This window comes from Balaenoptera physalus, assembly GCF_965194825.1.
Source record: "Balaenoptera physalus genome assembly, chromosome: 4".
Lineage (NCBI taxonomy): Eukaryota > Metazoa > Chordata > Mammalia > Artiodactyla > Balaenopteridae > Balaenoptera > Balaenoptera physalus.
The window spans coordinates 46,925,770-46,951,443 of NC_138891.1; the positions used below are offsets into that span (position 1 = coordinate 46,925,770).

General features: G+C 33.3%; 2 long non-coding RNA genes across 2 annotated transcripts in view; both read right to left on the reverse strand.

The window, feature by feature from the left end:
* LOC309659159 overlaps positions 1-25,674 on the reverse strand; it is a 1,097,080-nt gene that overhangs the window by 955,835 nt on the left and 115,571 nt on the right. The gene's annotated exons all lie outside the window — the stretch shown is intronic.
* LOC309659163 overlaps positions 728-25,674 on the reverse strand; it is a 32,033-nt gene continuing 7,086 nt past the window's right edge. The window contains exon 2 of the long non-coding RNA XR_014262643.1: positions 728-3,108. This is a non-coding gene — a long non-coding RNA (uncharacterized lncRNA). The remainder of the gene's footprint in view (positions 3,109-25,674) is intronic.

Here is a 25,674-nt window from a genome sequence, read left to right on the forward strand (position 1 = left end):
GTTTTATAGATTATTGAATAGAAGTCAGATACCCAAATCCTGCCACATTGATGAGAGGATTTTATTGAAATTATATTCATATCAAAAAAAGATTAAAATTTTTCAGAAAATCTCAGAGGTAATTATCCAGTCAGCTTCTGGCATGTGATTGATTGCTTTTGAAACACATTAGAACCCCCTGAGCAGCAGCGTTAAAAGCTTAAGTCTAGACATGAGGTCATCATCCTTCATCATCACATTCTATGGAAAGAAAAAGTGATATCCTGGTGATTAAAACATAGGTACTTATTGATAGGGATTTTCATTGAAAAGTTATTTATTTTTTCTTGAATTCATTGTGATTCCCAAATCTGAGGATTCATGTCTTTAGCCAACTTGGAAAATCATGTGTTGTTATCTCTTCAAATAATAATTTTCTTCAATTCTCTCTACTCATGACTTTTAGAATCCTATTAAACTGGTGTTGATCCTTCATAAAGCTTTGGAAGCCTATTTATATTGCCTTACCTTCAGGATCAACATGAATAAATTGTACTGTTTTAATGCGAGTCAGGTCTATTGTACCTTTGCCAAGAGAGAAGGCCTGAACCTTGGCAATTAGTGTAAATTAGCAGCTATAGAAACAGTAAAACCTCAATCAGGAAGCATGTGTGCTATTTGGAATAGTATTTGAATCAGTTGGGACTTTTGTTTTTGCAGGTAGCCAGAGAGCTCACTTCCAACTGACTATTGAAAGAAAAGGGCATTTATTTCATAGATCACATACTTTCATAGGTTACATATTCCACACTGGTTCCCTGCCATTTGCTTTTGTTCCTCCTCCTTTATCTCTTTCCATTTTCAGATACAGCTCATTCTTCACACATCCACATGTCATCAGCTGTCACCCTAAGTGAATTACACTTACATGAACAAGGTGAAAAATGGTTGCCAGCAGTTAGGCTTACATCCTCCCAGGTCCAATAAAAAGGAAAGAGATTTGGTTCAGTTTTGTTTCTTCTGACAAGCTTTTACTCATGTCCAGGATGGATTCTGATTGAAACATTTTAACGGGTATATTTCAGCTGACATGGATTAATGTGGCCAGAGTGATCAAACTGCACTGTTTGGAAAAGGATATGTCACACTGTGTCTAGCGATATTTGTGCTCTTTGACCCTGGGCAGGGTCACATGCAACAAACTTGGAGTTAGTTATACGTGTAGCACCATCTAAAATACACGTACCCCCAATGGGTAAGATGTAGTTCCTAAAAGACATTTCAGGCACTCTTACCAGTAGCAAATGGAATGGTTGTTAGATAAGCAAAATCAGCACATGTTCACCTTAGTAAGACATTTAAGGTAATTGACCAGAAAACAAATTTCACAATTTCTTACACAGAGTTAGTCAAAAAAAGGATGTATATGATACATATTAATTGAATTCAAAATTACCTAAATATGACGTTAATATAATTATTATATGCTAAATTAAATATATGCTTGTGATAGGTTTTACTAATGTTTGATAAATATTTAATTTTTTTCCTGTTGTGCTCCTCTCTGAAGTGGGATTATATGTCCTTGCTCTGGAGATCTCAGGGTTGACTTGGCTTGGTCAATGCAATGTGAGTAGAAGTACCATATGTCACTTCTTGACAGAAGCTTTAAAGTCATTGTGTGATTTTCCATGTCTTTTTTCTCTCACTCACAATGAATGAATGTACCCAAAGAGAGGCTGGACACTGGAATAAAGATGCAATAGAGCAAAATGAGGTTGATATGATTAGACATGTAGTCCGAGTAAAAAATAAACATTTGTTGATATAAACCACTGAAAGTTTGAGGTTATTTGTTGCTGTAGTGCACCAGTGCAAATCCTGACTGATACAATCTTTTTTCTTACCTTAAAAACGTTTATCAATAACTCTCATGGTCAAAATAAGTAAAAAGGTGAAGCTATTAACCTGCCATAGAGTATTTTAATCAGTTTTGGAGCACGGAGAATGAACACAATTTAATTGTATATTATTTGGAAACAAAGAAACAGAAACAAAAACAGAAGAAAATAAACATCACCTGTGTCCCTCAGGATTAAATTAACTGAAAATACTATTGTGGAGAATATCCTTTGAAGACAGGAAAAATAATATTATATTTCTTTCTTTGGATAAATACATATATATTATGCAAGCCTCCACCCTGCCTGACTACAGATTATTTTATTCCATTAACCTTGAGAAACCTCACGGAATGCTTATGCTTAGATATTCCACGAATGAGTCCTTGTCTATTCTTTCACTCCTTAAATCATTCATCTAGCCCTCTCAGGTAGCTACTACTCCCCTGTGACTTTTATATCAAGCATGAATAAAGGCCCATCAGCTAATGCTCTACTACATAGCTAAGGCAAGACTCTTTCATGTGGGAAAACAAGGTTCCTAAAGGATTAGGGGATAATAAAAGGAACTTTAAAGATAGCTTAAAACATTCTACTAGATATGGTTATTCACAGAATTTTAACACCAGTCCCTCTCCATTTAAGATTGGGTTTTATTTTGCATAACTAAATATCCAAATACAAACAGTTTCTATGTGCTAGACCCCAAAAGGTTGTTTTCCAAAGAATCAATAAAAACAAAAACACATTTCCAAGCTTAATATGTCTTTTTTCCCCACTTTAATAGAACATATTTTTTTAAACAATATATCCAAGAATTTAGTCTGTTCATAATATTTTTGAGCAAAAAAAATCAGTCATAAAATACATGTAAATTTTGTCTACAGCCTTTTCTGAGTTTTCAACACTCAAGTCCCCTTGACAGTAGAACATACAAATGAGTCAGTTCTATAGAGACTTGATAAATTTAGTATTTTCTAAGTCATTTCATGTTTAATGTAGTTCAGATCAAAATTTCCACTCACCCTCTTGTCTTCCCAAGGATGGCATATAGGTTAGAACTATGTGAACTCCATATATCAGTGGGGAAGGAGTGTCTGACCCAAAGCCATCCCTGGTCATTGATCCATGAACTCTTCCTTTTCCTTATCTTGTTACATCTGTTGGTGCTCTTCTTAGTCATTCTTCACCCTTCTGGAAACATTTAGATGCTCTCTCATACTTTTCTCTGTAAAGACGAGACTCAGGCGATCATTTTGGTACAACAAACTTCCTTGAGAAGTTTGTAGTTTCCCCAAGCTTCAACAGGAAAAAAAAGCAAAGCAGTCTGCTTGACATCGAATCCTTTTGTATACCCGGGGTTTTGACTGCATGTGTTCATCCTCCACTGGGTCTTAGAACGTTTACAAGGACCAACAGCAAATCAATGTTTCTTCTATTGCTCTTCTTTCAGGATCTGTTTCATCTGTCTACATAACATTTATATAAAGTGGGGGGTGAAGCACTATAGTCTCCCCATCTCTTACCAATCTGTTGTTATGACTCAACAGGCTCTGCCTCTTCCACAGTTTAGACCTTAAACTCAACAGCTTCCTTTTTAATGATACACATGCTGAAGTATTTAGAATAAAGTATACTGATGTCTGCAAATTACTTAGAAAGGCATCCAAAATTAGGATGAATAGAGTTAAGTATAAACAGATAGATTTGTGATAAAGGAAATATAGTACAATATTAGTGGTAAAATCTAGGAGAGGTATATGCAGGTGTTCATTGCAAACTACTTTCACCATTGCTGTATATATGAAAAATTTTATAAACATTATGGGGAAATTTCTCAAAATCACCATCTCTTTCATGAGTCTTAAGAGTTTAGTTGGTATGTAAAACACAAAGAATTTGGATCTTTGATGTATGACCTCTGAATATTTCTTCTCCTGAGGCAGTGCATGTCTTTGACTTCATAGGAAAAGTCACAATGTTTCTAAAAAAATGTGCAAAAAGTAATAGAGTAGAATCTTGGTTAATATTCTAAAATTCTAAAATTGAGATATATGTATGAATTTATATATACATGTATCATATAGATTATATTTGATTGTTTAAAAAATATAAGCAAGCTATATTATGAACTTAGATTTTGTTTGCTTGTCTTTCCACAAAGCTCTATATCATGGAAATCTGCCCATATTTTGATTCATTAGAGTATATGCTGTTTCTTTGCTATAGAAAATTTTCTGATTTGAATATTTCAAACTTATTTTGATAATCCTGTTTTTAAAAGCAAGTCATTTTTAAATTGCTTTCATAAATAATAATTAAAAAGATAATTACAATGATAGTTATGATAACACTCTCAAATTATTTAAGGGTAGAACTCTAAGAAGTTGAATTATTGAGTGAAATAATATGGATATGTTTAAGATTTTTGTTATGCACTGCAATACTGCTCTCCAAACAGTTGTACACATATGCTCTCACAAAGGATAATCGTGCCTGTTTCAGCACATCTCTTCAGCAGTATAAATGACATATTTCTCTCTTTGCTAATAGGCAAAATGACTCACTATAAAAATTTATTTGATTTTTTACAAAGGTAAACAATGTGTCAGATATATTTGTATGATAGTGTGCAGGTTTTCTATACATGCCCTTTTACATTTTTAAAATAATGATTTTATTACTAATCTGTTAGAACAAATTATGTACTAGATATTTTCTAGATTTTAATCCTCTATAATACATTATAAATATATTTGCTAAGTTAGTTGTTTGCCTTTTAATTTTGTTATTTTAGGACTGTAGAATCTGTTAATTTATAACTATACAAATCTATCAAATTTATATTTATATATTTCTTAGCATTTATGCTCAGCAAGACATTTTTGCATGGTTAAATATTCACCTATAATATAGTTCTTTTATAGCTTCATCTATTATATTTAACATAATTAGTATTTAGACATTAAATCAATGACATCTATCTATAAAATATAACCAACTATCATAATTCCCTTGGTAAAAACCCTTGCTACTACTCTACATAACATATCCATTTTTTTTTTAATAATCCTTCCTTACTTCTTTTGTGAAACCAAATCACATACTAGTTATTCAAATTCACTTCAAATATATCTTGGAAGTTATTACTGATATGTCAACATTGGAATATACATATAACAGTTATCTCCTCTGATGTAATTCCATAGTATCTTGACATAATCCCTATTAGAAAACTGAACGAAGAATGTACTATCTCCCAATAACTTGATTTTTCCTAGATTTATATTAGATACATAAATGAATGTTCAAAAAACTGTAAATTTGTATTTTCAATGGCATTTTGGAAGTCAAGGACTAGGATTCTGGAAAGAGTACTGCTTTTTTTGCTGTGTTGTTCCTCTTTCAACTTCTATCAGGGTTACATAAGCATATCAGTCAGAATTTTTCTTGCTCACACTGCATATTTATTTTATATCAGCAGGAGGTTCTTTTCCATGTCAGTTTCACACAAGGACCCAGAGTGAAAGAAACATTTCAGACCATCTGAAATATTACCAGTAAGACACAGCAGGGTGGACAAAGAGAGTATGGAAACATAGAAAGTCACATGTTTCTTTTCTTGGTTTGTTCCTGGAGTCCAAGCATTAATTTCACTCCTATTTTACTGGTCAAAACGAATAATGTGTCCTCATCTAACATCAAAAAAGAGGGGGTATGCAACCTTACCATGAATACCGAAAGATTAGAGCCACTAATAATGGTGAATAGCTCCATAACCATAAGGTAAATAGTTAATATATGAGAAAGGAAAGGGAAACCTTGTGAAGTCAAGATAAAGAACTGTCCATTGCTAGAACCAAGATCAATGCTAGACCTCAGATATTAAAATTTAATAAAGTTGATTTAAACAATCTAGACAAGTGTATTACCATGAAAGACACTGAAATATATTTATTAAAAAAAAGGTTCCAAATTCACATGATCTTATAAGTACTTTATATAACTTTAATGTCTGACTTTTTTTAAGCTTTAAAGTATGTAATTCCATAGCTTTGAAATTTCTCTACATATTTTAAAAACATTATATGAAAGAAACAAATTGTTAACAAAATCTAACAAGTATAGTGCAAAAAAGAAAGATTATGCAAAAGTTCTCATCAAAATGCTAGCACAGTTTTTAAAATTTTATTTTATTTATTTATTTTTGGCTGCGTTGGGTCTTCATTGCTGTGCACAGGCTTTCTCTGGTTGTGGCAAGCGTGGGCTACTCTTCATTGTGGTGCGCAGGCTTCTCATTGTGGTTGCTTCTCTTGTTGCAGAGCACGGGCTCTAGGCACGTGGGCTTCAGTAGTTGTGGAGCGCAGGCTCAGTAGTTGTGGCTCACAGGCTCTAGAGCACAGGTTCAGTAGTTGTGGTGTATGGGCTTAGTTGTTCCGTGGCATGTGGGATCTTCCCAGACCAGGGATCCAACCCATGTCCCCTGCATTAGCAGGTGGATTCTTAACCACTGCGCCATCAGGGAAGTCCCAAAATGCTAGCACATTTGATCCAGCATCATGGTAAAAGAATAATATTCCTTGATCAAACTAGGTATATCAATGAATGCAGTGCACTGTTCATGGCTTATGAACAGTGAAATTTAATATTAAAGGGGAGTATTCTTTCTTTATCTCATAATTTCACCCAAATACATTATTGATAACAGATGTTACATATCATCTAATCTAAATGGAGCGCTAAATTGCTGTCTGGCATCCTCCTGGGTTTACTAAAAGGTAGTCAAGTTGGTCCTTAAACCATTTCTCCTACTACGACCCCAAAAGTTAATTTGCCAAAGGTTACATAGTAAGTGGCAAGGGGGAGATTTTAATCCAACTCTAGGCAATATCAATACTCATGACACACAACACCTAATCATGTTTCCTATAAGACAGTGTTTCAGATAAGTGACTTAATTCAAAATATCTTACCAAAATTACTCATTCTCATAAATGCCATTGACAAATATTTTAAAAATTAAATAGTAAAAAAGATATAATTCATAGTATAAATAAGGGTATTCAAATAAAATAAGTAGATTTATAAAGTAATTAAATGAAGGAAAACAAAAAACAAAACAAAATTACCAGACAACATGAAAGAATGATTTAAAAATAGTTTCCCTCCTGTGTTTTTGCAAGACAAGTCCTGAGGATGTGAACTTTGTGTCTTCTTTCACACATTTTTGACAGGTGTACTAGCCAGTCAAGCACATAACAGAAGACATTAAGAAACTGACAGAATATTATGTTCCTGAATAAGATGACATAATAGTATAAAGACATTAATTTCCTATAAAGCTCCATACAAATGTAAATTCATTCTATTTAAAACTCTGATAAAAATGGAACTTTACAAAAATTATTTTGACTTCACCTGGAAGCATACATGGTTGAGGATAGCTAAGGAAAATTTAATAAGAAAAATAATTGGAGGGAATTGATCTACCAGATACTAAAGTGTTTTTTATGCTAAAGTAAACTAAATGAGTGTTTTATTGGCTCGAATATATTAAATCAGACTAGTAGAACAAAGCAAACAGCAACAGATTAAATTTATTATTTCTTCAGTTCATACCTATTGAGCTCCTAGGAAAATGCTAAGCTCTATGGATACATACTGTGGACAAGATTAGGGCTTTTCTTTAAGTACTATTAGTTATTTTTTTTATGTTCTTCAGTATCTTGAGCATTTTTAAAATAAGATTAATTTTTCCCATTGGTCTCTTGTGCTTATTAACTTTCAAAATGTTTTTGTTGATCCAACTTTGATTAAGGAGGTTTTATTTTCTGTTCAATGTGGCACTTGGGAATATAGTGAATATATTCTCCTGAACCATCACTATCTACTGGGAGCTAGCGAACATTCATTTAAAATAATAATTTATAGGGATGGTCTATTTGTTCATCCACTTGTCTATTTTTGACACATGTGCAGTTGCAAGGAGAGATCAGGGGACCCTGTTCCACACAAAGGCAAGTTCCATTTATTCTATAGCATTCAGAGTACTTATCCTGCCTCAAAGAGTGAAGGTATAACCCTAATATCAAGAGTATTCCCTATACATTTTAGGATTATTTGTTCTAGCTTTGTGAAAAATGTCATGGGTAATTTGATAGGGATCGCATTAAACCTATAGATTGCTTTGGGTAGTATGGCCATTTTAACAATATTAATTCTTCCAATCCAAGAGTATGGAATATCTTTCCATTTCTTTGAATCATCTTAGATCACAAAATTTATATGGAACTATAAAAGACTCAGAATTGCCAAAGCAATCCTGAGGAAAAAGAACAAAACTGGAGGCATAACCCTCTGACACTTCAGACAATATTTCAAAGCTACACTAATCAAAATAGCATGGTATTGGCACAAACACAGACATATGGATCAATGGAACAGAATAGAGAGCCCAGAAATAAACCCATACAACTTCAGTCAATTAATTTTCGACAAAGGAGGCAAGAATACAAAATGGAGAAAAGACAGTTTCTTTAGCATGTGGTGTTGGGAAAACTGGACAGCCAGCCACATACAAATTGATGGAGTTAGAACACTCACCCACACCTTATCCAAAAATAAACTCAAAATGGCTTAAGACATGACACCATAAATCCCCTAAAAGAGAACATAAGCAAAACATTCTGACATAAGTCGTAGCAGTGTTTTCTTAGGTCTCCCAAGGCAATAGAAATAAAAGCAAAAATAAACAAATGGGACCTGATCAAACTTACAAGCTTTTGTACAACAAAGGAAGCCATAAAATAAATGAAAAGACAACCTATGGACTGGGAGAAAATATTTGCAAATGCTGTGACTAACAAGGGTTTAATTTCCAAAATATACAAACAGCTCATACAACTCAATAACAAAAAAACAAACAACCCAATTGAAAAATGGACAGAAGACCTAAATAAACATTTCTCCAAAGAAGACATACAGTGGGCCAACAGGCACATGAAAAGATGTTCAACATTGCTAATTATTAGAGAAATGCAAAACAAAACTACAATGAGGCACCACCTCACACCAATCAGAATGGACATCATTAAAAAGTCTACAATTAATAAAAGCTGAAGAGGGTGTGGAGAAAAGGGAACCCTCCTACAGTGTTGGTGCATATGTAAATTGGTGTAGTCACTATGGAAAGCAGTATGGAGGTTGCTTAAAAAACTAGAGTTGCCATATGTTACAGCAATCCCACTCCTGGACATATATCTTGGGAAAACTAATTCAAAAAGATACATGCATCCCAATGTTCATAGCAACACTATTTAATACCACAGCCAAGACATAAAAAAGAATGAAATAATGCCATTTGCAGCAACATGGATGGACCTAGAGATGATCATACTAAGTGAAGTAAGTCAGAAAGAGACAGACAAGTATGATACCACCTATATGTGGAATCTAAAATATGATACAAATGAACCTATTTACAAAACTGAAATAGACACACAGACATAGAAAACAAACATGGTTACCAAAGGAGAAGGGGGGAGAGGGATAAATTAGGAGTTTGGGATTAGCAGATACAAACAACTATATATAAAATAGATAAACAAGGTCCTATTGTATAGCACAGGGAACTACATTCAATATCTTATAACAAACCATAATGGAAAAGAATATGAAAAAGAATATATATATATATATATAACTGAATCACTTTGTTATACACCAGAAACTAACACATCGTAAATCAACTATACTTAAATAAAAATAAAAAGAGTATTCCAATCATTTATTCTTATAGCCTTTACGCTATTTCCTGCCAGTTTCATATGTCCAGATTTAAAGTAGTATACTCTACCCACTTCTGTAGCTAGATGTGTTGAATTTTTTTCCATTTATGAAAGTAAAGAATATAGTATTAATGTAGAAAAAACAGTAGAATATTCTAATTCTGTTTAGACTAAAAAACAGTTTTCAGACAACAGAGTTTTCATATCCTCCCTGTCAAATGAGATTTCTATGTCTCTATGGTAATAGGTAGAAATATTACACCATTTTGACCCTTATATGGTCTTCCATTTTGACTCAAGGCAACTTAAGATTTTTTAGAGGTCATTCCTTCTGCTGCTTGCCACCTTATGGATCAGTATTACTAGTTCCCAAATGTTGTTAAAGTTGTACATCTTTTTTGTAGATCTATCAATAGTTCTGTAAAAACATCAGAAGAAAATAAAGGAATTAAGTAACATTGACCTTCTAGGACCATTGTCTTTTAAGTATAATTTGGATGAACTGGTTGTTCTAAACAGCATATCAGCACCCATGGGCCTAAATGAAGCATCCATAAGACTGAAGGCATAAAAATATATTCCTCTTAAATATTATACAACGTGGTTTCCACTGATTTTTATTGGAAGCCTTAAAAATTATCAGATCTAATGAACATAAACTAATGTATCATATTTGACCATATAATACTGGTATGACATTCAAAATTTTGGTTCTCAATTAGTTCTTTACTTGAATACGCTATAGCTTTGTTTTGTAAAGTGGGCTGGAGATCATTTAAACTGTGAATTTTATTTCTGCATTAAATTTAAATGAATTTATACTTTCTTTTGAATTTTTGAGTACATTACTAGCACTTCTGTATATTTGATGTAAAATATAGAAACACTTTTATTATTGATATTCCCACAGAGAAAATTAATACCGTATTTCAGGTTTAAAGCTTTCTTACTCTCATTTTCTCCATCATAACAACTTTAAGTATTTTAGAATCACAATGTTTCATATTATAAGAAATTTTGTGAGTGATATATACGAATACATGTTTATACTCTAACAAAAATGTAGACATATGATTTTTTTACATTTATTGATAGCACTGACATGTTTAGTCTCCAATTTGTCATATTATTTTATCATATATTTACTATGTGTATAATGTTAGTTACTGTATTTATTTCTATATGCATTTTGTTCTTTGTTCTTTATATCAATATATTATTTTGTTTTATAGGGAAAATTTTATTTTTGCTCTATGTCTATCTTTATACCCATACTTTTTGTAATGCCTTTGCCCTTTTTATCACCTAGATATGTAATTGTTGGTTTGCCAGCTTTAAAAGATAGGCTATGAATCCTACTTATCCTTAATGCAGCAATAAATGAGTTTACTAGACTTGAATTTTTCTTTCTTCTTCCATTTTTAAGCTATATCCTTCTATTAGAGAACATCATGCACACGTCATTATCTACCCCCCCATCCCCATCAATGGTATTACCCTTATATAGATAATTAAATATATAAAATACTCATGGCCAGTCTATTTGTAAGTTTCCCTTGTCATTTCTTAGTTGAAGAAAGTTTATATTCCAGTAGATTTCTCAAGAAGAGTTCATGATTACACTCTTCCCTATATTCTTAAACATTTAAGACTTTTCCAACAGCCATTATACTTGAAAGACAGCTTAGCTGACATAAAATCCTTGAATCACACATTCTTGAGGTTTTTCTTTAAAGTATGATCCACTCTTGTATGATTTCCATATTGCTCTCAGGAAGTTTCATGTCAAACTGATTGTCTTTCATTTGTAAGTGATTTTCTTTCATTCACTGTTAGTTCAAGGAACTTTTAAAGTTTTGTGTCCTAAAATTTTAATAGTTATTTTAGAATACATTAAAAAATTACTGGTTTAGGTTAATATTTCCATGCAAATAATTGGTTCTTGAAATACTAAGATGCATATTTTCTTTTAATCCTGGAAGCTTTCTTGGACTGTGGTACCTTGTTTCACTTTCCTTCTCTTCCTCTTCCTCTCCCTCTTTCCCTTCTCTTCCTCCTCTTCCTCCTGTTAGTTCTTCCTATAATGGTTGAATCTTCTTTGTCCATTTATTGGCAAATCTTTATAATTTTTTATTATTTTGTTTTCTTTCTCCTGGAAGTTTCATTCCTTTCCTCAAGGCTCCTCATTTCATTTCTTTCCTCAAGGGTCCTCATTATATATTCAGTCATATTTCTTCTCCCATCAGCAACTTGAAATTAGTCTTCAGTTTTTAGATAAATTCATTTTAATTTTTTAAAAGTTTACTTTTGAGAGTTGTCGACATTCATTTTGCCTCATTCTGTGTCTTATGCCATTTCCATATTATTGTTTAGCTTTATGATACTATGTATTTGCTTATATCTAATTGCTTAAGAATATTTAGTTTATATAAAATATTATGCTTTTTTGCTTTTGTTTTGGTGGATAGTATTTTGGAAAATAGTTACATCTGCAGATCTTTTTAAATTCTGATTTCTCCTTTCTTTTTAAAATAGCCTTTTTCTTTAGAAGTTAGTTAATTTTGAAGGATTCTATATTTTCTTGAGCCAATAATAACAGGTGTTTCTAAGTAGGCAAGAGTGATGATTTTGAGTGGCTTACTAGGTTTTTTAGTTCATAGCAGACTTTTCTGTTGGTATAGAGAAGTATAATTTCTTAAATACCAATAGATAATGTTTTTATTGAAGGAGAAGTATTGGGAGTTCTTTTACCTTATGAAACTGTTTCTGTAGGATCCACAATTTTCATCACATGCTTCTCCGGGTTTTTGTTTTGTTTTGTTTGTCACCACCAAACCTTCAAGAGATCTTCTCCTTTCAACTCTCTTCTCGTTCTAAATTTGTGCTTTCCCAATGTTGTCACCTCTGGTCTTAAGCTCTTTCAAGCCCATTCCTATTCAATTCCTAGGGCAGGGGCGGCACCTGCACACTCTGGACTTCACTTCTCTTCCATCCATTTTTCTGAAGGCTTTCATTTATTTTAATTCTTTCATAGTAGATATATTTTACTTCAAACTTAACCTCTTTTCCTATATATTTTCTTTTATTTTTCCTCTTATGTAACTGAAATATTTAAACTGATTGTTGTTGAGCGGTAAATGAGATTTTAAAAATTTTGACCCTTTTCCAGTTTAGACTAAATTATGCATACTTATCCGCATCAGAGAGAATTTTTCTTAAATAAAAATATTTGGTACCAAGGGGGGAAACATGACAGCAGAAGCAGAGCTCCACATGATGCACTTTGAAAATGGAAGGTGGGGAATTCCCTGGTGGTCCATTGGTTAGGACTCCGGACTCTCACTGCCGGGGGCCTGGGTTCAATCCCTGGTTGGGGAACTAAAATCCCACAAGCTGCCTGGTGCAGCCAAATATATATATATATATATATATATATATATATATATATATATATATATATATATATTTTTGATACCATGCATAACTGGGTTCTTAGTAATTTATAGATGATGCTGCCTCCTAATAAGTAGGCTCAAATTATTGTTCTCGCGTCAGAATTGTTTATTTTTTATTTTTAAATATTTTTTATTCTACTAATTTATATACATATACATATATATAAAATCTATTGAAGGTAATTTGATAGGATATAATAATTTTGGATAGTATAAAAAAACATGAAATTCTTCCATATCCCCTATTCTTCCATTTTAAACCATGAGATCTGCATCTATGCTTAAATTCATGGGAAATTAATATACTATAGTTAATTTCAAGGTGACTTATTCAAATATTTCTGCTTATATCATACAAACTGAGTAATCCCAGCATTACTACTCAGTTGTATGCCACTGTGCATTGCTATGAAATATCAAGTTGATGTGAGCAAAATTAAACAAGCTCTAATGTCAGCAACTGCATACAAATATTTACAGTTAATCACTTTGTATCTATCTTCATTTTGCTAATTTTCTTAGTAGCACTATATTTCTTACTAAAATTTAGTAGTTCAGAACATGAATTTCTTAAGGCAAATATGAGCATAAGAGATGAAGTAAAATGTGCTGGATAAGTGGGAACAACATATTTTTTACCTAGAGTAATGGGACAAAATTTGAGTGCTAATGAAACTGATGACAACCTCTTTCTTCTCATCCATTTGATAATTTGTATGTATGCTTTGGAACATATTTTTGCTTTCCTTATTGCCTTATTTTTTCTTTTTGGTAAATATTTTACATTATATCTATGGTGAAAACATTGCTGTGATCGATCCCAGGACTGTAATGCACCTATTTCCAATCTATTTCAAGTTTTTGTTATCTGAATAGCTAAACTCAACTGGTTACAAGCCTTAGAAGTTTGGGAGGTGATATCTTCTTTTGAAGTATTTCATAGGAAGAAACACTTTGGTAGCTTGCATTCATCTTTTTGATACTATGTGAAAATAGGACAGATACTATATATAAATTAACAGCTACCAACTGATGAATAGGTTAAATTTTAATATTGACTACCAGACCTCTAAATGGTGTATTTTTATTTGAACTACTTATTTTTCAATCATTTGAGGTTTGTTACACAGCTTATCTTTAAAGAAACTTGTAGTTTTTCCAGAAGTATATGAAAAGACAACTCTACGTGGCTTTAAAACATTAAATTCTGTCCAATATTTTATCCTCAGAAGCTTTGAGAGGTGCTCAGGCAAAAAACAAAAACAAGCAAAGAAAAAAAACACACAACAACAACTATAGAGCCATGTCTTTCTGAAGAGTATAGTAAAATATTTGATAATGGATACAGTGAGTAGTCATAAATCCTAAAGTAGCAGCAAGATTTTCAACTGTATCAGTAATATCTCTTCTTGTGGTATTGTCTTTCTGGTCTAAAGTTTCACCTTTTCCTCTCCTCTAATTTCCTGGGAAGGCTCAGATTTTTGTACTTATATGATTTTTGCTAAATATATTTAAAGTAATTCATCAACATATACTGAGGTCTTACTATGTTTTATCGGTACATGGGATTGGTACAGATTACTATGTGGTCCTAATTTACAACGAAACACTATGAAACAGACATACGAACATTTAGAGGGGCAATATAACATAATGGTAAGAGGGCAGACTTTTTAATTAAACTGCATGAGTTCAAACCTGAATCTACCACTTAATAGCTCTGTAAAGCCAGACAATTTATTTCTCCTTACTGCTTCTGAGTTTCCTCACTGACCAAAGAGGGATAATACTATCGACCAAATAAAAATTAAGGAAGAAGTCATTTAGCTTATAGAAAGAAAAAGTAATGAGTTCATTCTCATAAAATGAGAAATCCTCAATAAATGATAGCAACTATCACTTGGAACAGTGGGTCTCAAGCTGTGGCCTGTGCAGCTCTCAGGGTCCTCAATGTACTTTCAGGGGATCTGCATGTTAATTCTGTTTTTCATTATAATACCAAACAATATTTTCCTTTTTTAATTTTCCTTGTTTTGATTTTCAATGATGGTAAAAAGGCAATAATAGGCAAATTTTTGGTGTCTTAATCCAAATAATGCAGAAGTACAAAACTTAACTACTTGTCATTACTTTCTTCTTTATGTGCATACAAAGGGAAAAGTCAGTTTCACTTAAGAATGAATTGTTGGCCAGTGTCGTTGTCCCCGCAGTGAGCCACAGCCACCCCGTGCCTCTGCAGGAGACCCTGCAACACTAGCAGCCGTGTGGCTGACAGGGTCTTGGAGCTCCGGTTCGGTGTCAGGTCTGAGCCTCTGAGGAGGGAGAGCCGAGTTCAGGACATTGGACCACCAGAGACCTCCCACAATATCAGTCGGCGAGAGCTCTCCCAGAGATCTCTGTCTCAACGCTAAGACCCAGCTCCACTAAATGACCAGAAAGCTCCAGTACTGGACACCCCATGCCAAAGAACTAGCAAGACAGGAACACAACCTTAACCATTAGCAGAGAGGGTGCCTAAAATCACTCTAAGTTCAAGGACACCCCAAATCACACCACCAGATGCGGCCCTGCCCATCAGAAAGAGAAAATCCAGCCTCATCCACCAGAAAACAGGCACCAGTCCCTTCCACCAGGAAGCCTACACAACCCACTGAACCAACCTTACCCACTAGGGGCAGACACAAAAAACAAAGGGAACTATGAACTGGCAGCCTGTGAAAAGGAGACCCAAACATAGTAAACTAAGCAAAGTGAGAAGACAGAGAAATACACAGCAGATGAAGGAGCAAAGTAAATACTCACCAGACGAAACAAATGAAGAGGAAATAGGCAGTCTACCTGAAAAAGAATTCAGAGTAATGATAGTAAAGATAATTCAAAATCTTGGAAATAGAATGGAGAAAATATAAGAAACGTTTAACAAGGACCTAGAAGATCAAAGAGCAAACAAACAATGATGAACAACACAATAAATGAAATTAAAAATTCTCTGGAAGGAATCAATAGCAGAATAACTGAGGCAGAAGAACAGAGAAATGACCTGGAAGATAAAATAGTGGAAATTTTATCCACTATTTTATTTATTTATTTTATTAAAATTTTATTCCAAATTTTATCCAAATAGTGGAAAAACTACCATAGACCAGAATAAAGAAAAAAGAAGAAAAAGAATCGAGGACAGTCTCAGAGACATCTGGGACAACATTAAATGCACCAACATTCGAATTATAGGGGTCCCAGAAGAAGAGAAAAAAGAAAGGGACTGAGAAAATATTTGAACAGATTATAGCTGAAAACTTCCCTAATATGGGAAAGAAAATAGTCAATCAAGTCCAGGAAGCACAGAGAGTCACATAAAGGATAAATCAAAGGAGAAACACGCCAAGACAAATATTAATCAAACTATCAAAAATTAAATATAAAGAAAAAATATTAAAAGCAGAAAGGGAAAAGCAACAAATAAAATACAAGGGAATCACCATAAGGTTAACAGCTGATCTTTCAGCAGGAAGTCTTCAAGCCAGAAGGAACTGGCAGGACATAATTAAAGTGATGAAAGGGAAAAAACTACAACTAAGATTACTCTACCCAGCAAGGATCTCATTCAGATTCGACAGAGAAAACAAAACATTTACAGACAAGCAAAATTTAAGAAAATTCAGCACCACCAAACCAGCTTTACAACAAATGCTAAAGGAACTTCTCTAGGCAGGAAACACAAGAGAAGAAAAAGACCTACAATAACAAATCCAAAACAACTAAGAAAATGGTAATAGGAACATACACACTGATAATTACCTTAAATGTAAATGGATTAAATGCTCCAACCAAAAGAAACAGACATGCTGAATGAATACAAACACAAGACCCTTACATATGCTTCTACAAGAGACCCACTTCAGACTTAGGGACACATAGAGACTGAAAGTGAGGGGATGGAAAAAAGATATTCCATGCAAATGGAAATCAAAAGGAAGCTGGAGTACCAATTCTCATATCAAACAAAATAGACTTTAAAATAATGACTATTACAAGAGACAAAGAAGGACACTACATAATGATCAAGGGATCCATCCAAAAAGAAGATATACAATTGTAAATATTTATGCATCCAACATAGGAGCACCTCAATACATAAGGCAAATGCTAACAGCCATAAAAGGGGAAATTGACAGTAACACAATCATAGTAGGGGAATTTAGCGCCCCACTTACACCAATGGACAGATCATCCAAAAGGAAAATAAATAAGGAAACACAAGCTTAAAATGACACATTAACAAGATGAACTTAATTGATATTTATAGGACATTCCATCCAAAAGCAACAAAATACACTTTCTTCTCAAGTGCTCATGGAACATTCTCCAGCATAAATTATATCTGGGGTCACAAATCAAGCCTTGGTAAATTTAAGCAAATTGAAATTGTATCAAGTATCTATTGCAATCATAACACTATAAGACTAGATACCAATTACATGAAAAAAAAAACTGTAAAAAATACAAACACATGGAGGCTAAACAATACGCTACTAAATAACCAAGAGATCACTGAAGAAATCAAAGAATAAATAAAAAAATACCTAGAAATGAATGACAATCGATTGTTTTAGCCACAGAAATCAGAGAAGAAAAAGAAACAAAAGGAATCCAAACCAGAAAAGAAGATGTAAAACTGTCACTGTTTGCAGATGACATGATACTATACAGAGAGAATCCTAAAGATGCTACCAAAAACTACTAGAGCTAATCAGTGAATTTGGTAAAGTAGCAGGATACAAAATTAATGCACAGAAATCTCTTGCATACCTATACACTAGTGATGAAAAATCTGAAAGAGAAATTAAGGAAACACACCCATTTACCATTGCAACAAAAAGAATAATATACCTACGAATAAATCTACCTAAGGAGACAAAAGACCTGTATGCAGAAAACTACAAGACACTGATGAAAGAACTTAAGGCGGATACAAACAGATGGAGAGATATACCATGTTCTTGGATTGGAAGAATAAACATTGTGAAAATGACTATACTACCCAAAGCAATCTACAGATTCAGTATAATCCCTAACAAACTACCAATGGCATTTTTCACAGAACTAGAACAAAAAATTTCACAATTTGTAATGGAAACACAAAGGACCCTGAATAGCCAAAGCAATCTTGAGAAAGAAAAACGGAGCAGGAGGAATCAGTTTTCCTGATTTCAGACTATCCTACAAAGCTACAGTAATAAAGACAGCATGGTACTGGCACTAATATATAGATCAATGGAACAGGATAGAAAGCTCAGAGATAAAGCCACGCACTTATGGTCACCTTATCTTTGATAAAGGTGGCAAGAATACACAGTGGAGAAAAGACAGCCTCTACAATGAGTGGTGCTGGGAAAAGTGCACAGCTACATGTAAAAGAATGAAATGAGAATACTTCCTAACAACATACACAAAAATAAACTCAAAATGGATTAAAGACCTAAATGTAAGGTCAGACACTATAAAATTCTTAGAGGAAAACATAGGCAGAACACTCCATGACATAAATCACAGAAAGATCCTTTTTGACCCACCTCCTAGAGAAAAGAAATATAAACAAAAATAAAACAATGGGACCTAATGAAACTTAGAAGCTTTTGCACAGCAAAGGAAACCAGAAAAAAGATGAAAAGACAACCCTCAGTATAGGAGAAAATATTTGCAAATGAAGCAACTGACAAAGGATTAATCTCCAAAATATATAAGCAGCTCATGCAGCTCAATATCAAAAATACAAACAATCCAATCCAAAAACGGGGAGAAGACCTAAACAGACATTTCTCCAAAGAAGATATACAGATTGCCAACAAACACATGAAAGGATGTTCAACATCACTAATCATTAGAGAAATGCAAATCTAAACTACAATGTGGTATCACCTCACACTGGTCAGAATGGCCATCATCAGCATTTATTGTCTGTAGATTTTTTGGAGAGGGTGTGGAGAAAAGGGAACCCTCTTGCACTGTTGGTGGGAATGTAAATTGATACAGCTACTATGGAGAACAGTATGGAGGTTCCGTAAAAAACTAAAAATAGAACTACCATATGACCCAGCAATCCCAGTACTGGGCATATACCCTGAGAAATCCATAATTCAAAAGGAGTCATGTACCACAATGTTCATTGCAGCACTATTTACAGTAGCCACGACATGGAAGCAAACTAAGTGTCCATCAACAGATGAGTGGATAAAGAAGGTGTGGCACATATATACAATGAAATATTAGTCAGCCATAAAAAGAAATGAAATTGAGTTATTTGTAGTGAGGTGGATGGACCTAGAGTCTGTTATACGGAGGGAAGTAAGTTAGAAAGAGAAAAACAAATATCGTATGCTAACATATATATGGAATCTAAAAAAAAAAAAGAAAATGATTCTGAAGAACCTATGGGCAGGACAGGAATAAAGACACAGACGTAGAGAATGGACTTGAGGACATGCGGAGTGGGAAGGGTAAGTTGGGACAAAGTGAGAGAGTGGCATTGACATATAGACACTACCAAATGTAAAACAGATGGCTAGTAGGAAGCAGCTGCATAGCACAGGGAGATCAGCTTGGTGCTTTGTGACCACTTACAACGGTGGGACTGGGAGGGTGGGAGTGAGATGCAAGAGGGAGGGGATATGGGGATATATGTATACGTATAGCTGATTCACTTTGTTATACAGCAGAAACTAACACAACATTGTAAAGTAATTATACTCCAATAAAGATGTCAAAAAAAATTGAATTCTTGAAGCAATAAACTTATTACTGTTATTAAATCTCAACCACGAACTGCATGCATTTTTAGAAGGGAAGTATAAAGTGCTTCTGCTGCATACTAAAGCATGATGATTGATTTGAGAAAAAGCATATGTGAAGTTTTTTGAGTTGCAAGCTAAACTAGCTGTGTTTTTCCTAATGAAACACCATATTTATTTGAAAGAATGGCTATCAGACAAATTATTTTTCAGAACTGGGTATTTAACAGACATTCTTCAAAGTAAAGAAAGCTTGTCACTTCAAGGGAATAAAAAGCTGACTGTATTTTTAGTGATAAAATTTGAGCCTGCAAGTGAAAATTGTAATTTTGAAAAACATGTGTCTAATACCTTAGCTTGATAACTGCCTGATACATAAAAATATAAAAAAAATTTAAAGTCTTTAACTTATTTTTATTGAAGTATAGTTGATTATAAAGATTTTTCTCATGAGATTGTTAGTGATATCAACATATGGTTATTTTTGTTATTATATAATAAAATATGTCAGCATTCAGAAGATATGCATAACTCAGTGAACAGTATTTTCAAAATAACTGGTGATTAATTCTAAAATCATCCATTTAAAGAGTCAATTCAAATGTAGGATAGATCAATGGATTTGAATGTAACTAAACCAAAAAAAAAAGTTCACTGATAATGTTTCATAATTTACACTGCAACTTTTAAGAAGCTAGCAATTGCCAAGTTTTGGTATAGCACCAAAGAAGAATATACACTGTTACCTAAAAAAGTCATTCAAATACTTCTGTTTCTAATAAGGTAACATTTCTGAGTAAGGTTGGATTTTCTTCATACACATAAACATAAAAACACATTCTGCATAGATTGAATAAAGAAGGTATGAAAATATGTCTTCTATTAAGGCAGAAATAAGGGTAATAATGCCACTTCTCTCAAAAATAGTTTTTCAAAAATGTAGTTTTTAAATGTCTTTTATGCCAACCTGTAATAGATTTATTAATATTTTATATGTTAATATTTTTAAAATATTTAAAATTATTTAAATATTTAATATATAAATATCAATAGATACAGTCAATGATATGCTGAAGTTGGCTTATACTGAAGTTGACTAGTACATGAGAACTAATTGTTTAATATTCTGGAATTTTGAGAGGCAACTGTTAAACTAATGACAGCTAGAAATCTAAGGTGATATCAAGATTTACTTCATACAAATCACAAAGGTTACAAATCAGGGCTGTTTTTTTGTTTTTTTTGTTTTTTCAGATATCTGGTTTATCAGCTATCACTGACATAGCTCACCTAAATAAAAGCTCTGTGGATTTCTTGGTAATTTCAGAGTATAAGGAGTTCCTGAGACTAGAAAGCTTGAGAACTGACTTCAAATATATGATATTATTATATTTATAATTAATCACAAGTTCTAAAACTAAATATAATTCAAATCCTATGATAAGTATTAATAGTTATGGGGTGACTCAAGAAGAGTATTTGAATTATGGGCAGAGTTGGGAAAGTAACCAATACTTATTGAACATCTAATGTGAGCCAAAGTATCATGTGATATGATGTTCCATATTTTAGTTTGCATATGAAGTAACCATATCTATAAAGGAGTATTAGAGAAAAACATTAGAGATTCAGATATAAAGTAAAAATTTCTGGGATGCTTCTTTTGTGGTATTCAAATTTAGGGGCTTTGAAAGATGGGAAAGGATATTTAACTGTAGTTGAAGTAATCAAATACACCCAGAAATTAATCACTTCTCTTGTTCTTTGATGGTATCACCTTAATTGCAGCTCATCATTCCTCATTTAGATTATTAGCGTGAATTCATCAAAATATGTAGAGTGTGTAATCTTTTGCTTGAAATTTCCCAGTGGCACCCCATCTCATTCAGAGTCAGTCAGAATCTTAGTAATCACCTACCTGCCTTACATAATCTGGTCCCCAGATAACTGAATACTTTCGCTACTACTCAACCACTTACTTCTTCCCATCCTGCCACATGTGATCTCATGCTATTATTTGAAGAAATCAGACTCGATACGCCATTAGGGCCCCTAAATATGCTTTTATCCTAGCCTTGAACTTCCTTCACATAGGCGGCCGCATGGTTTTTACCACACTTCACATGCCTTTACTCGTATCTCTTTCTCAGCCAGTCTCATCCTCATCACTCTATTTAAACTGTAACTCTGCCAAGTCACCCTTCTCCCTCTTCCCTGCTTTATTTATTTTCTCTAATTTTATATCTTCTAACATAAAACTGTTATTAAATTTTGTTTATGTTCTGTCTCCATAACTAAAATGAGTGCTCTTCAAAGGCAAAGATTTCATGTTATTTTAATAATTTTTGTATATTCAGCAATAATAATAAAGCCCCATATGTAATATGTGTTTATAAAATATAATTTGAATGTATGAATGAACAAACAAGGATAGAAAACAGAAGGCTTTATCTAATATTGTGTTTAGGGGACATCCAATAATAAAGTTGGCAGAACTTAAGAACATATGTGTGCAGAGCAATAGGAAAGGATAGAGCCAGGGGATGAAGTAGGCAAGGTAAAATCATAAAGCGTTCTTCATACCATGTATAAGGTATTAAATAAGGACACTTTGAATCACAGGAATGTGCAATAATCAGAATTAAACATTGTAACACAGATAGAAGGAGGAGGAGAAAGTGAAGGAGAAAAAGAAAAGGAAAGAAAGTGAAAAAAGAGGAGGAGAAGGAAGAACTAGAGGTCAGGAGAAGGGTAGAGGGCTATCTAACTAAACTGAGTAATAATGGGGGCAGAGATGGAAGCTGAAGTCATGAGATTTATATAATTGGTTTAATTTCCATTACAACAGACAGAAGATAAGGCTGAGAATGGAACCCTTGAAAAATATAAATGTTTGGGAGATAAGTAAAAAAAAATAAAATGAAGGTAGAGGGGGTAAGACTAAAGAGCAACAGTGGCTTTGTCAGGTAACTGTATATTGGAAGAAGTGGTCCACAGGGTCCACTTGGTTCGGCATCTAGGAAGTCATGTAAACCCTTGATAGCAGAGTTCATTAGTGTGGTAGAGAGAGAAGCCTTCTTTGCATATTTTAAAATGAGAAACTTACAATATCCAGTGGAATGGCCCGTGCAAGACTCTTCACAGGCTATTGCCCAAGATCTTAATTTTGCCAAGATCTGGTTTCTTATCACTTGACTAAGGGTTTTCCCTATCTAGAAGTCCTTTAGGTATGTGGACAATAATAATTAAAGCTAGAATCTCCCAACAATATTCATTATGTTATATTAACCTCAATTTCTGGGAAACCTAGTAGTAGTAAACATTACTAGTATAAGCAAGTTGATGCCAGAAAATGAAGTAGAAGTAGCAAGACTTGACTTTACTGCAAGAAGTAGACAGGTTATGGGAAGGGTAAATAAAGAGTGATATTTTGACAGAAACAAACATCAAATATGTGTTTTAAGGCAAGTATGCTTTCAACTATATGTGCAGTACACAAGTGCATATGTGTGAATGTATACGATTGGTAATATGTTGATCAGATACTTAGTTCAAGAGAAGAAAGGACACAGTATGGTGTCTCCTTGGCAAATCCTTTAAGTGTAATTCTGTTATTTAAGAAAGTATTCCATTCGACTGTGAAAAAGTGACATTATTTTCTACATATATTTCATCTACAATAGCTCCTCACAATAAAGCTGGTTATTGAACACATTTCACAAACAATCCATTAGATCGACAAGAGAAGATGTTTCTCATTATCCCACAAGATCACTTTAATATTACTTTAGTGCTGTGCTAATGAAAATGGGAAATTCAGCAGGAGCCTATATTCCCAAGTAGGAAAATGTAAGCACAGATGACCAATTGATTTTGAAAAAGAAATGAGCACTCCACTTTTTGTCCATACCCTGACTTTCAGAGCTGGTTATTTTCTTCCACCCTGCCCCCATACAGTAGGCATGTGAAAATATAACAAAACAAAACTTTTGACAAAGTTTAAAGACTGATGCAAGGGAAGAATTCTAAGCATTTATCTATATCACTAAGTAACTACACAGGAAAATAATTAAACATTTGTAATCGTCTTCAATTCAAAATCCCACTAAAGAATTTCAAAATCATTTAATATTCTTTCCAATTTTGTTACATGAGCTATAGCGAAGGTTAGTGAATCTTATCTGTACAAGAAATTGATGCCACCAAAAGAGTCCTTCTCATGGAAAATACTATATGATCTTGGACAAAAAGTAACTCAACAGGGACTAATGTTTACCTCAAGTCAGTAGATCCGCCCCCATTTTACTTTGTTGTTGTATAAGCCCCAGGATCCTAGTATAAACTAAGGGAAAGAGAATACCAAAAGGACACATACTGTGGACTTCTCACTAACCTTTGCAAGTGGAAGCTCAGAGCCAAGTTTGATTTAAATTGAATAAATGCCATAAATCTTGCAACTCAAAAATCATAAAACAATTTATACCTGTTTCCTGCAAATTCCTCCTAGTCGTCCAGTGCTTATTCTAATTATGGGTTACCAGGAATAATTTACCTTAGATAAAGCCTGGTAGATAAATTTAACTAAAAGTAGAAAGTTGATCAAGCTTGGTAATGACAAATCAGAAAAGTAAAGAAGCTATTTTATTTCAAATGTTTCTTTTAAATCTATTGAACAATTCATGCTTAAAAGATCCACAGTATGTGTATTAAGCATATGACTTGGTATAAAAAATATGGCAAAAAGGAGTTTTCACTAATGGAGAAGTGAAGCAAAATATATATTATATATATTTTGCCTATTAAACTCTGCAAATAAATTTCACAATCTTTGTGTTCCATCTCTAACCAAATTCAAGTTTTCAGACCTTAATTAATGACGCTAAATAAATCACATCAAAATGAAATAGATTGTTTTTCATGATTTAAGGTGAAAATGTAAAGAAAAATATCTTAGTATCATTATTTAAACCTCTACTTATGTCATTTGGAACGAAATTTTGCACCCTTGCTATGGAAAAAAGGTTAAAACATTTTTGAGTAGAAATTGAAGAGTCTCTTCATAGATTATTTAGCACATAGCTTTAACTTCATTGAACAGGGATCCCAAATAGCATTATCATAAACCATATAAATAATTTCTATCTGATATGACAGTCTAGACCCTAGAAGTATGGTATTTTGACATACTACACAACATTGACTAGAATACAGCCTCCTTCTGTATTGTGTCATTATAATCCCCAAAGCGGATACTTTGTCCACATGACCTAAAATGTCTCCACCACAAAGAACGTGGTCCAGAAATCTGATAAAAGAGTAGGGAAGGAAAGACATGCTCTTTCCCTTTAAGGACACAACCTGGACATTTCAAAAACCACATCTGCTCTCATCCCCATGACACAAACATGACGCAGATCTAGCTGCAAATCATGCTGGGAAATGTAGTCTTTATCCTGGACAGCCATGTATACTGGTAAGATTTGGAATACTGTATCTATGAAACACTGTATCTATGAAAGTGGAGAGTGAGTGTTGGAGAACCATAGCTGTCCCTGCTACGTTGTCTCTGCATAATGTTCTTTCAGTTTTCAGTTTTTATCCCCATATAAATAAAAATCTAGAAAGAAGTCATTTGTTCAAGAGAACTGAATTTATAGCAAGAGCTTTTCATACTTTTAAGCAGTTGAGTAAAAAGCACTTCCACGTTCTTGAAGTCAAGTGTATAGAGGTTAAAAAGGGAAATAAATAATTAAGAGAAAATCAA